General features: G+C 49.0%; 1 long non-coding RNA gene across 1 annotated transcript; it reads left to right on the forward strand.

The window, feature by feature from the left end:
* Nucleotides 1-554: 554 nt before the first annotated feature.
* On the forward strand, nucleotides 555-6,787 carry LOC104567357 (uncharacterized). Its single transcript, XR_728503.2, has 3 exons — nucleotides 555-701; nucleotides 6,190-6,307; nucleotides 6,396-6,787. It is a non-coding gene; the product is annotated as an uncharacterized LOC104567357 (long non-coding RNA).
* The last annotated feature ends 4,557 nt before the right edge of the window (nucleotides 6,788-11,344 follow it).

The following is an 11,344-nucleotide window of genomic DNA, read 5'->3' on the forward strand; positions in this document are numbered from 1 at the left end:
GTCACACCGAAGGCTGCAACTGCATTAAACTGAAAGGACCACCTGGCTCCCCCAGACCTGGGTCCCTCCGCAGGCGGAGGGTCCCGCTGCTTCTACCTCTGGAAATTCAGGCTGCTCCAGTTAATGCTGTGGTCTGGGTAGCCCCTCTTTAGCCTCCCTCTGAGGCTGAGCAGAGCACATGAATGAAGTAGTATAATAGACAAATGCAGTTTTAAATACAGTTTTGAAAGGTGGTGCTCAGCACAAGGATCTCATTTTGAGCTCAGGAAACTTCTGGTGATTTAGAGGAGCAAGCTGTATTTTTGCAGCATTTGCTCTGAAGGGCTTACAGATATACCACCGAGAGACTGGCAGAGTTTTCATTAAAGCTGAGATTGCCTTTTCTGCTGTTGGAAAGGGAGCCCTGGAATTCAGGTCCAAGTTAGGGGCCTGGATGTGACAGCAAAGTCCGTTTTGCCCTGACTGAACTCCGTGGGTCTGCTGAGACGCCGCTGTCCTCTCCCGCAGCCCCAGCTCCCTGCTTTGCAGGCTGCTTCTCCCCCGACACACGTGTGTTTCTCCTTGCTCCACCACGGCAGGTAACGCTTCAGCAGTGCGGCGCGGCCAGAAATGCTAGCTGAGCCCGTGCGAGGAGGAAGCCTTACCGGAATTGCTGAAATTCTCCCCGAGAGACCCTTTGCAGATTGACTCAGCATCCACAGGTAACCCACACGCTGGCAGATGCAGCCGGTTGGCTCCCCTCCGGGGCGAGGGAGAGGACTTGGATCGATGCTGAAAGGGGCTGAGGCTGCAATTTCCATGTGATGCCGTTTTCTTCACCGTGCGTGGCCCGAGCTGTAGAGGTTTTCAGGGGCTGGTGCACACACCAGCCCGGGGCGGCGCGGGAAGCCTCTTTCCATGGGCTGCCTGCAATCGATAGCCGGGCGGGGGCAAATCCTGAGGCTGCCGCGGGTTTCCAATGCACGCGTTCGTCTGCCTGCGGTTTGGTAGCTTTGCCTTATCCAGTGGGAATTCTGCAGGAGGGGGCAGCTGCTTCTCCTACCCCGGGAAGGAGGGAAGCTTGGCAGGATAGTGTGTGAAACCAGAGAGATCCCAGCCCAGTGCTCCTTAATCACTGGTGCTGCTAAGGTTACAGCCCCAGGAATTCATCCCTGCGGCTTGACAGCAGCCACAAGGACGTTAGGATATTTTCCTGCGTGACCAAGTCACGTCTCCAGCTGGTAAGAAATGCCAAGCTCTGCTCGCCTCGGAGCTGGCGGTTCCCTGCACAAGGGAGGCTCCGACGTGGTTCCTGTCTCGGCTGCGTGGAGTTTGCTCGATGCCACTCGCCCCCCTTGCCCGTGGGGAGTCCCTGCAGGAGGCCGGGCTGAGCATCCTCGGCGCAGCGGGAGGCTGGTTGGCCCCTGCAGCTGTGGTCACCCACCCACGGTCTCCAAGTTGGGGGGCAGAGGCAGGGGGAAGCCCCAGGGCTTGCAGGTCCCTCTGCATGGCAAAGCTTTGCTGCATCCCCAGAGGTTCCTTCATGTATTGAACCCCTCTTGCCTCCTGCCCAAGCCGCTTTGCAGCCCTGCGGGCACCAACCCCTGCCGAGGAGCCCGTCCCATCGCTGGGGCGCTCTGCGGCCAGATGAAGGGAACCTCTTGGGATTAGACCAGCAAGCTGCCGTGTTATGGATCTATTTCCAAGCCAATTTAGGTAAGATAACCCTTTAGATGAGGTGACCAAACATGCCTAGCAGCTCTGTGGATGTCACCCCATTTAGTGCTATTATTATTACCAGAGAAGTGAATGAAAAGCGGTTTTCATCCTGAAGAGGCAATTAAGGACCCGGCAAAGCTGTGTTTGAAAGGTCCAGGCTTGAGACAGAGGCACCGGGTCCCTTGCTGCCGTGAGAGATTTATGCTGCAAACTTCCATTAGCGCTAATGGCCGCTGGAGCCGCGGTGCCCGGCGCGTCCGGAGCAGCGGACACCGCGAGCGGCACGAGCTGCCCCTGAGCTCTGCTCCGAGCGCCGGCAGGGTCGCTGCAAACTCTCCTGAGCGCTCGGGGCAGAGCAGGAGGCTCCAGAGCCGATGCCAGCACTTTGCTGCGCGCGCTCGGCCCCGTTTCATCCGGGCTGGAAGGACAAACCACCTGCTAGAGCCGGGGCGGGAGCTTGGCCCTGTGCCTTGAACCGTGCTGGGGAAATGTAACGTGATTAAGATCTATCTGTCTGTGCGCTTGCCTGGATGGTGACTCATGCCACCTTGATGCAACTGTCAAAACACTTGGCTCAGGAGAATAGCCTTCCGCGCAGAGAGCCTGATTCGGTATGTTTGTGTTTAAACAAAACGCCGCGGGGCTGATTCACTGCGGCGCCGCTCCAGCTCGGAGCGCGCGGAGCCCGGCCGAGCCGCCCCGAGGAGAGCGCGGGGCCGGCCCGCGCTGAGGGTCGAGGTAAGGACCGGAGGAGGGCTCGGCTCCCGGGAGCCTCCGCGGGAAGCAGCGATCCCTTCGGCCCTGGAGCTGCGGGGGCTGCAAGACGGGGGACGGGGGCTGCCGGAATGTGTGGCAGTACTGGTGTGCCCTCTGCTTTTTGTCTGTGTCCATGTCCCTGAGCGTGGTGGCACTGCAGGACCGTCCCCCCAGGAGTCGTTCCCAGCAAGCACCCATGTGGTTTTGGGGAGCAGGTTTGGAGGACAGCACACCAGCTCTTGGTGGCCATGGCAGGGCAGGTGGTGACCTCGGTCACTGCTGCCTTCATGGGGCTTTGAAGCAGGGAATGGCAAGAAGAGCTGTAGACCTCCCCCACCTCCAAACAGGAAAGGAGCCCCTTTCCCTTTGTCAGTGATCCTTTTTGCAGCTTGCTCTACATTTTTCCCCATTACCAGTTCCCAAACCACCTCATCCCATGGGTCAGTATTCCACCAGCCTTAGATAAAGGCAGCCATGGTCTCATTTCTGGGGGAAGATACAGGTGACCTCTGCTTTCATGCCCTTTTTGTCACCAGTCCTGGTGCCCAGGACACAGTGCAAGGATACAGTTCATCCCCATCCCCTTTCGCCGACAGGGGGATGTGTGGACATCACCTGCCACCCCAAAGATGACGATGACCATGATTCTGGTGGTGGTGCATTGAGCACAAGAGCAAACCTTGAGCTACCATGAAACAATCCTGCATGGGACTTGTTTGCTTTACATATTGTCAGGTGTTCCGTTGCAGGTCATTTTGCTTCTTCATTACCAAAGCAAATTGATGACACATTAATGCTGGCAGGTTCTTTAGGACATGAAGACAGCCGACCACTTAGTCACCAAGGGTTATGTCGCAGGCTGGTGGTGCTGTTGGGTGAGGAGGGCTCTAATGTTCTCACAGACTGAGCTGGCAGAGAGCCAGCGCCAGGTAGATGCTGAACAAAACCACTGCCACGATGGTCGGTCATGTCCATCTGCAAAATACAGCTTCCACCTGCTTCTGCTGGCAAGAAGCAGCCTCCATCCTACTAAAACCAGCCCTTCCTTGCCGGGACTGTCTGGATGCCCTGGCAGCCCAATCCTTAGGCAGGAGAGCTGCAGGTTATTCCCTGCCGCAGTGATGTGGGGCAGTACTGCTTGGAGGAGCTTGTGTCCTCAAGAGCTTCATATGACTCTCTGCATTTGGCGTGGCTCCTTGGAGCTCTTTGCTGGTATTTCTCCAGCACCTTCATTTCCCAGCAAGAGACACATGGACAGCACCACCCATGCTCAAGGGGCATTGAATGTCCTGTCACCCCCTGGGCCAGGGAGAGGCATTCCTGCCTCCAAGAGCAGCCAAGGAAAGGCTGACACGGAGCTGTCTCAGTAGAACTGATGGGCTGAGATGTCTGTGCTTTTCATGCGGTGATTTTCTGTCTTCTCCCATGTCCAGGGGCTAACTCTCTGCTTGAAAACTTCCCTGTAGTGGAAGTTTTCAGCCTGTTCACTGAAAATGGTCAGCATTTTGAGCCTTTAGCATCTTGAGGCTTGGTTTGAAGAGAAGGAATGGGCCCAGGGTTGGCTTATCAGCCTGTAGACTTGGTTTGGTTTCCTTCCCATCTCTGACAGCTTGTGCAGCTGCAGGGAAGTCCCTTTGTTTTTCCACACCTCAAGGTAGTCTAAGAAAAGCTGTGCATTCTCCTCCCGTCCCAAGGCACAGGGAGGATAAATGCAGTGGAGCTCAGCATAGGAGAATCAAATGTAGGAATGGGTAAATGTCCAGGGTGTCCATTCTCCCATGTAATTTGCCTGCTTCTCCTAGGCTTGATTTAGAAGGAAAATAGAGCCTATTATTCCTTCCTTGCAGTGAAGGAGAGGTGCTAGCAGCCCCTGCAATAGCAGTGTGAATATCTTCAACCTACAGACAGATTCCAGGAGCTTCCCTAGCCCCATGGCAGGATCCTTCCAGTAACATGAAGTCAGCACTTTACTCACATCATGCTTTTTGGCTTTGCTGTTGTAGAGAATCAGTCAAGAACCAACTCCTTTGTCTTCTCAGAGAGTCTGAGTTTTACAACAGTCCAATCCTGAGTTTTGGAGAAGAAAATTTATTGTGTAAGACCTGATGTTGAGGTATGCTAAAAAGCGACTCCAGGCACTTTCTTTTGCTGGACTGCCCTTAAAAGACACTGTAGTCTGCTTTAAAAATAGCACATTTAAAAGCAAACCACAGAAAATTCTTAGAGAGGGTTTAGGAGGTAACAGAGCCACAAATGTGCATACCTCCTATTAATAACTCATGAATAGTAAAATGAAAGCAAGTGTCATTCTATTCTGAGTGTCCTTTATTTTGTTTTGTATATATATATGTGTATATTTTCTTTGATTTTGAACCTCCTACCATAAGCGAGGCTTCTGGCCCACCCTTTCTGGGAACCCCTTGATAAAAACCTTTCTGGAGTGTGACTGTGACACTCCTGCTGGCAGCCACAGCCACTGCTGGGGTCTTTATCTCGACTGTTTCTCACTCTTCCAGCGTGGAGGAAGCCTGAAGATAATTTAAAACCACCATCCCCCCTTTCTGCTTTGCTCTGGGCAAGCATGGGGAGAGGCAGCCTGGGTTTAGGATGTTTATAGTGGTATGTTTAGTCCATGCAGTTCTCGTTGATGTTGACAGTGTGACTTCTGCCCCATGGAGCCAGTGTCCGATGGGGCTGGGAGCACCATGCAGTGCAGACCTGCTGCTGGGCCCAGGCTGGTGTCACCTCCTGCTGGCTCCTGAGTCGGAGCTCAAAGGCACATCTGTACAAGCATCTCAGGGCTCTCGCAGGGACCTGGCATCCACGAGACTGAATACTAGCAAAGTTATGGATCTCATTAAGATGCTGGGATCACCTCTCCACAGAGATGAAAGAGTTCAGAAGAGAGAGCCAGTCCCAGCTGGTGCTGTGCAGAGAACCCTGATCCTCTCCAGAGCTCTCCGCGTGAGCAAACACCCGAGCCCAGCTCCTCTGAAACGCTTCATTTCGCCTCCTGCCTATAATCCCCGCTGGATTGTCACAGGACAAAAGTGAAGTCCCTTCTCTTTCCAGATACTGAGCCTCAGTCTGTTAGGCCCTTAAAAGCTGAAGCAACCAGAGAGCAAACCCGCTGCCACCGCGGACCCCTCACGAGGGTGCTCCTGCTCCCTTGCACCAACACTACCATCTAGCGAATGCACCTTGCATTTGTTGCCAGAGAAGCCACACAAGTGTGTGCGTGTGCACGGTGTTAAATTTTAAATTAAAATTAAAAAATTAAAATTAAATTAAAATTAAATGAAAAATGCGTCCATTGCCCCAGTTCTTCTACATGCACTTCGGTGTGGCAGAGGGCCCCTCTGTTCCCCATCCCTCCTGCAGTCGCACGGAGACCTCCCAGCTCCGTGACTTCCTCGCCCTGCTCCGTGCAGTGGAGGTTGGTAGGGGCCCTGCTCCTTCTGCAGGACCCCCAGCTCCGTGGCTGGCGGCCACCTCGCCAGAGCAGGACGTGCTGCTCTCCTGCGTCTCGGGGCAGAGGGTTGGTAACCTCCTCACGTGTATTGGCACCTCGAATCTTTTCTGGGATGGTAGGGATGAGAACCACAGACGGTGAGCGCACGTTCAGTGCAGGCTGGATCCCACCTGGATGTCTCAGTTTATGCATCCGGGACAGGGACACTGCAGTGACGATGGCAGCAGGCATCACTGAGTCATTTTTCTTATTGTTTTATGCAGAGCTGATCTGATTGGGGGCCTACTAAATACATTAACGACGTCGAAAGTAGCCTATTTTAAGAGAAAATATGCAGAAGAAGAACATTTACATCAAGATTACCATGAGTATTGTCCAAAAGTGAGTAGGTTTCTCATTCCAGATCCCATCCTCCATTGCTGTTATTCCTCACTGCTAAAAGCCTCCTTGCTTTTTCTTTACTCCTTAGCACCTGATACTACCCGAGGACCGGACTTGCATCCTCAAACTTTCTCTCCAGAAACTCCGCTTCCTGGAAGACCCTGAAGCCTATCTCCGTAGGTCGGTATTAATTAACAATCTGTTGAGGAAGATTCACCTAGAGACAGAGAGGGAGAGCTATGAATACTTTAAGGAGGCTCCATGTTATAGGACTGCTTACTCTGATGCACGAAAACGGCTGAAGTTTATGGTACAAGAATGCTGTTCTCAGTCACTCTATTATGAAGAGCTGCATTCGTATCATATTGTGCCTTATTCTGCAGAGAACGCCATTTATGGAATGGGCTACACAAGCAGCCACTTGGAGCAAAATTCTCAATTGCTTATTTATAAAATGAATTAAAAGTAGCTGTTAGACCCACTGATGTTTGTTTCTGGATGCTTGAACTGCTTATGGAGGTGTTAAGATGAGGCACTGATTGCAGATGTCCTTGGGGTCAAAGCCGGGGTGCGTGCAGAGCGCGGTGGAAGGTTCTTTGAATCACGCTCTGCGGCCGCCCGTGTCAACCCCTTGGTCACAAAGTGCGTTGCCCAACACACAGAGCTGGTGCGATACAGAGGTTCTCACACGCAGAGACTGTGTGCAATGTGTTTTGTAGAAACAAAGCTGCATTTGAGTTACCTGTGTGTAGATACAGATGTTCAAAGCCACTTTGCAGTTCAATTTCGTCAGCCCCGGTGAAAGGGGAGCCCCAAAGTAGCAGAGCAGTCTAACAGTGAGGAGTAAAAAGCTCAGTATTTCCTGCAAAGGTGTAGGTAGAGAGTTTCTTTGACGATGAAGGAGTCAGTGCCAAAGGAAACAGCCTTTTGCTTAGGATTTTCAGAGACTAGCTCGCTTGCTACTTGCAAAACACACTACTGAGATTTCTAGGGTCTTATTTTTTTAAGTAATTGCATTCACCTTTTACATATCTCTTAGCTGGTTTCTACTTTGCTATTTTAGAGCAAAACAGAATGACTCACAGGAAAGACTGTTTCTGCAGCCAGTCACCAGTGATTCCTTAGCTTCATTTGATTCTTTCCCTAGTTGTTTCCCTGATCCTTTTTGCATGCTAATTTACTGTTTGGCCAGAGGTTCATATTGGTGCTAGGGAATAGACAGTCATTTCTTTTTATGTGGAATAAAAAAGGCAGAAAAACAACAAAAACTCGTATTGATAGAGAATGAATGTATCTGACAGATGCTAGTAAAACCTCAGAGGTTTTCTTGATGACAATACTCATCATTAGTAATAGTTTTTCAGGTTGAGTGAAATGTCTAATTTCAGTCTGGGAATTAACCTTACATTATGTAAATATATATTTCACAAGTGTGTGCAATGACCTGAGAGATGTTCAGCAAATTGAGGACTAGAATGGGCAAGTTTTATAGCTGCCAAAGCTATGTTATGAACATACCAAAGAGTAATATAAGGGAAAAGATGATGCTCCAGCCAGGGGGTTCAAAGCAAAGATTGCACTATAACCTGGGGAAATGTGACTATTGAGCCTATAAACTATCAGCTATGGATACATCTGCTGTTCACTTGAGAGTGACTTGCAACTCAGAGCTACTGAACAAATGCACAAACCGCTGCAAAATGGGCCAAAATCCTAGGGATCAGCTTGCAGGGAAGGAGCCAGCTTTGCACTGCTCGCTCTCCCCACGGCAACTTAAAGCGAAATAAAGGAGAACACCCTCTCAGCTGGAGGCAGAGACCTAGGAACCTAATTTTTATTATGGCTTCTCTCGTGCCGGGGCAGCTGATGCTATTTCTGAAGTGTTACACAGTACAAACGAATCCTGCTGGATGTGCTTAATCTATAGGATTCCTCCCGTAACCCTGCTTGCAACGTCGTGGTCCCGTGTGTTGCACGTACCAGCAAGGCTGCCAGGCGTGTTTCTGCAGGGGGAAAAACCGAGCAAGACGAGAGCAGCAAGTGCAAAGGGCAAAGCTAACTGATGCATCGACGGGTAGGAGCCGCTAGAGGTTTAGCAGACAGAAGGGAGCGGGGTGAAATCTGGTAACATTTTTAATAATAATAAGAAAAAGGCAACCGTCTAGTTCAAAAAAAGCGGATAACCTGCAAATCTGAGAACATAAACAGCACAGATACTGTGGGAAGGCTGGTAAAAAAACAAGGCAGGGCTGCTTGGGAAGTGCTATTAGTCAGAGTGAGTGTTGGGGCTGGAGAAGCTGCTTTCATTCTTTATTTGGCAGCCAAGCCCGTTTCTTGCCTCTCTGCAGCCTAGGCCAGGCTGGAGCCCTTGGGAAAGGCAGCAGCTAACAGGGACCTTGCCCATCACAGCGGGGCCACTGGGAAAGGCAGAGTGAATTTTTAGCCCTAATACAATGAGTCAGACTGTTGTGAGAGGTGGGTTATCCCCCCAAAGAGCATTTTTACCCCCAACATCACGCTGCGTGCGCAGGGGTTGGGGTAGGGACGGTAGAAGACAGCCAGGTGTCAAGGGAAAATTACTTCTGTCCTCTGATTTTTTTCCAAATCTGTAATTCCCAGCTCTACATCGATCTGATTTATGCACTTTGTGTCCATTTTCACCTGAATTTGTAATGATCGGGCAACTACATGAAGTGCTAAAATCCCTTTCTCTTTTTTTTTTTTTTTCCCCAACTCTCTGGCCTACTTTATTATGTTCATATAATATCTCTGGCCTGAAAAACAAAGCTTTTTACATAAAATTAGTATTGTTATTTTGTTATTTCCTTTATTTTGCCAAAACAGGGAATGAAAAAGCCTGGTAGGATTAACGCTTTTAAGCTCTCCTTAAAAAAAAAAAAAAAAAAGAAAAGAAAATCCCCATTTTGGAATCGCCTTTGAACAAAACCTTCTTTGACTGGTGAAGAAGGCAGGTGCTTTCTCACCCATTAAAAGCCTCTCTGATAATGTGTTACATCTCCCTGCACTTTATTGAACAGACAGAGAAACATCTGCATGTGCCTCAGGTAACACAAGTGTTTGCAATTCCCGAAGACAGGAGCTGTGAGTATCCTTGGGCTACCTGGGAGAGAGGACAAAATTTTACTAATGCTCTTCTCGCTTTTATTTTTCTGGAATTAAAAAAAAAAAAGTCAGATTTTTTTTGTTTGTTTGCTCTAGGAGATGTTGAATGCTATTTCTTTCTAGAAAATAAATTATTTTTATGGTTGACTTTTTAATATAAAATTGAATCAAAGGTACAGAGGTCTGAGTACTTTGAGTTTGCTCAAGTTTCTTCTGCCTTCCACTTTGCATGGTGATTTGAGCTGTCTAAAAGTGGGGCCGAAACATTCTGCTTTAGTGCTTAAAACATGCATTTTGCAGAGTGACAAATAACCACAAAGACGCAATAACATTGCAAGATAGTCCCAAAATACTGAATTTGGCACTTTTTGAATCATGGACTGTTATTAACATTTAGCTACCGAGTTGCCAGGTACCAGCACTTTGACCCAGCTACATACAGCGATTTTTCTTTTGCAGGTTTGTAGCAAATTCAGAGTTCAGTTTTCTTGCTTCTAACATGTGAACCTATCTGTAGGTGGTCACATTTCAGTGATAAATATATATATATATATTTATGTATGTTCTATTCTGACTGCAGTAGGCACTCCCACACATGGGCTATGTTTGCACTGGATGTAGAGTCCTTGCTTCCCTCCAGCACCAGTTGCCTTGGAGATGGTGCGTTCCTCAGCGAGGCTATAGCCAAGACGCGCGACAAGGACGGCCTCGGTTATGATAGCTGGTAATTTTGAAAATGTGACCATGCCTCGGTCAGCAGGAAATCATCTTTGCCTATATTACTTGGTGCAGCGATGGCAACACGACCGGTCGGGTGCTCGGTGTGCAGCATGTGCATGGGTGCTCCCAAACCGCCTCGTTTTCCGTGCAAGTGACTGTAGAGCTACCGCTTGAGTTCTTGACTGCGTCTATATTGCACTGTCGATGGAACTTCTGTTTTTTAATGAATGTGTTTAGTGTATATGGACTCTTGTGCCTTAAAGTCCCATCATCACGTGAGCCTTTGTATATGTTCTTGAAAAACTGCAAACCCCATAGAGCCCATCCTTCCGTGCGCTCCGATACTCAAGCGAGCCCTGGGAAACAGGACCCCAATCCCTATTGCCATGAACAGATCCCAATCCCTATTGCCACGAACGCCAAGGAGGGCTGGCAATTCCCTTTCCTCTTTTCTTTTTTTCCCATTGCTTTCTCTTCACAAGTTGTGAAAAATCCTTTTTTTCCAGCTCCTGTCACCCGTGGGTGCTGCATCACCTACAACATCAGAGGCCCCTCATGTGAACTCGGTTGGGAAGCTGTAACAAAAGTTGTCTCTAGCTTTTAAATCCCGTCTGTACAGCGCTCTCAGCAGGGAATCCCAGCTGCATATAATAGCTGGGGCAGGTGTCGTCAAGTATATCATCCTATATTTGACATGATTAACACAGCAGAAGAGGGAACATCTATTTCTCTTGAAATGCATGAGCCTGCGTTATGTTAACTACATGGTGATTATACACCACTTAATTGGAATAATGCTTACTGGTTCTGTACTTAAAATGGCTTTTTAATGTTTAAAATTACTTGAGGCCTGATAAAAGGTTTTTATGAGATTGTTTTCTAAAGTGAATAGTAGGAAAATGTATATGTATTTTAAATATATATATATAATGTGCATGGTATTAATAAAGATCTATTTCTATTGAAACAGATGGGCTCCCTTTGTAAATATACTGCTTGGTTTACAAGTTGTTGTGTCAAGTTACTAAAGAGAGGTTTCCAGAACTATCGATTCTCAGAAAATAAATAAAAACAACAGATTCTTTGAGGAACCCGATCCTCAGCCTGAAGCCACCGAGCATGCGCGGATGCAGAGCTGGGGTCACCCCTCTGCAGTGTGGAGCCAGCCCTGGCTTTGGCTCTGTTGTGCCCAGC

This window comes from Tinamus guttatus, unplaced genomic scaffold (assembly GCF_059628265.1).
Source record: "Tinamus guttatus ecotype Peru unplaced genomic scaffold, ASM5962826v1 Tinamus_guttatus_pri_ptg000048l, whole genome shotgun sequence".
NCBI classification, from domain to species: domain Eukaryota; kingdom Metazoa; phylum Chordata; class Aves; order Tinamiformes; family Tinamidae; genus Tinamus; species Tinamus guttatus.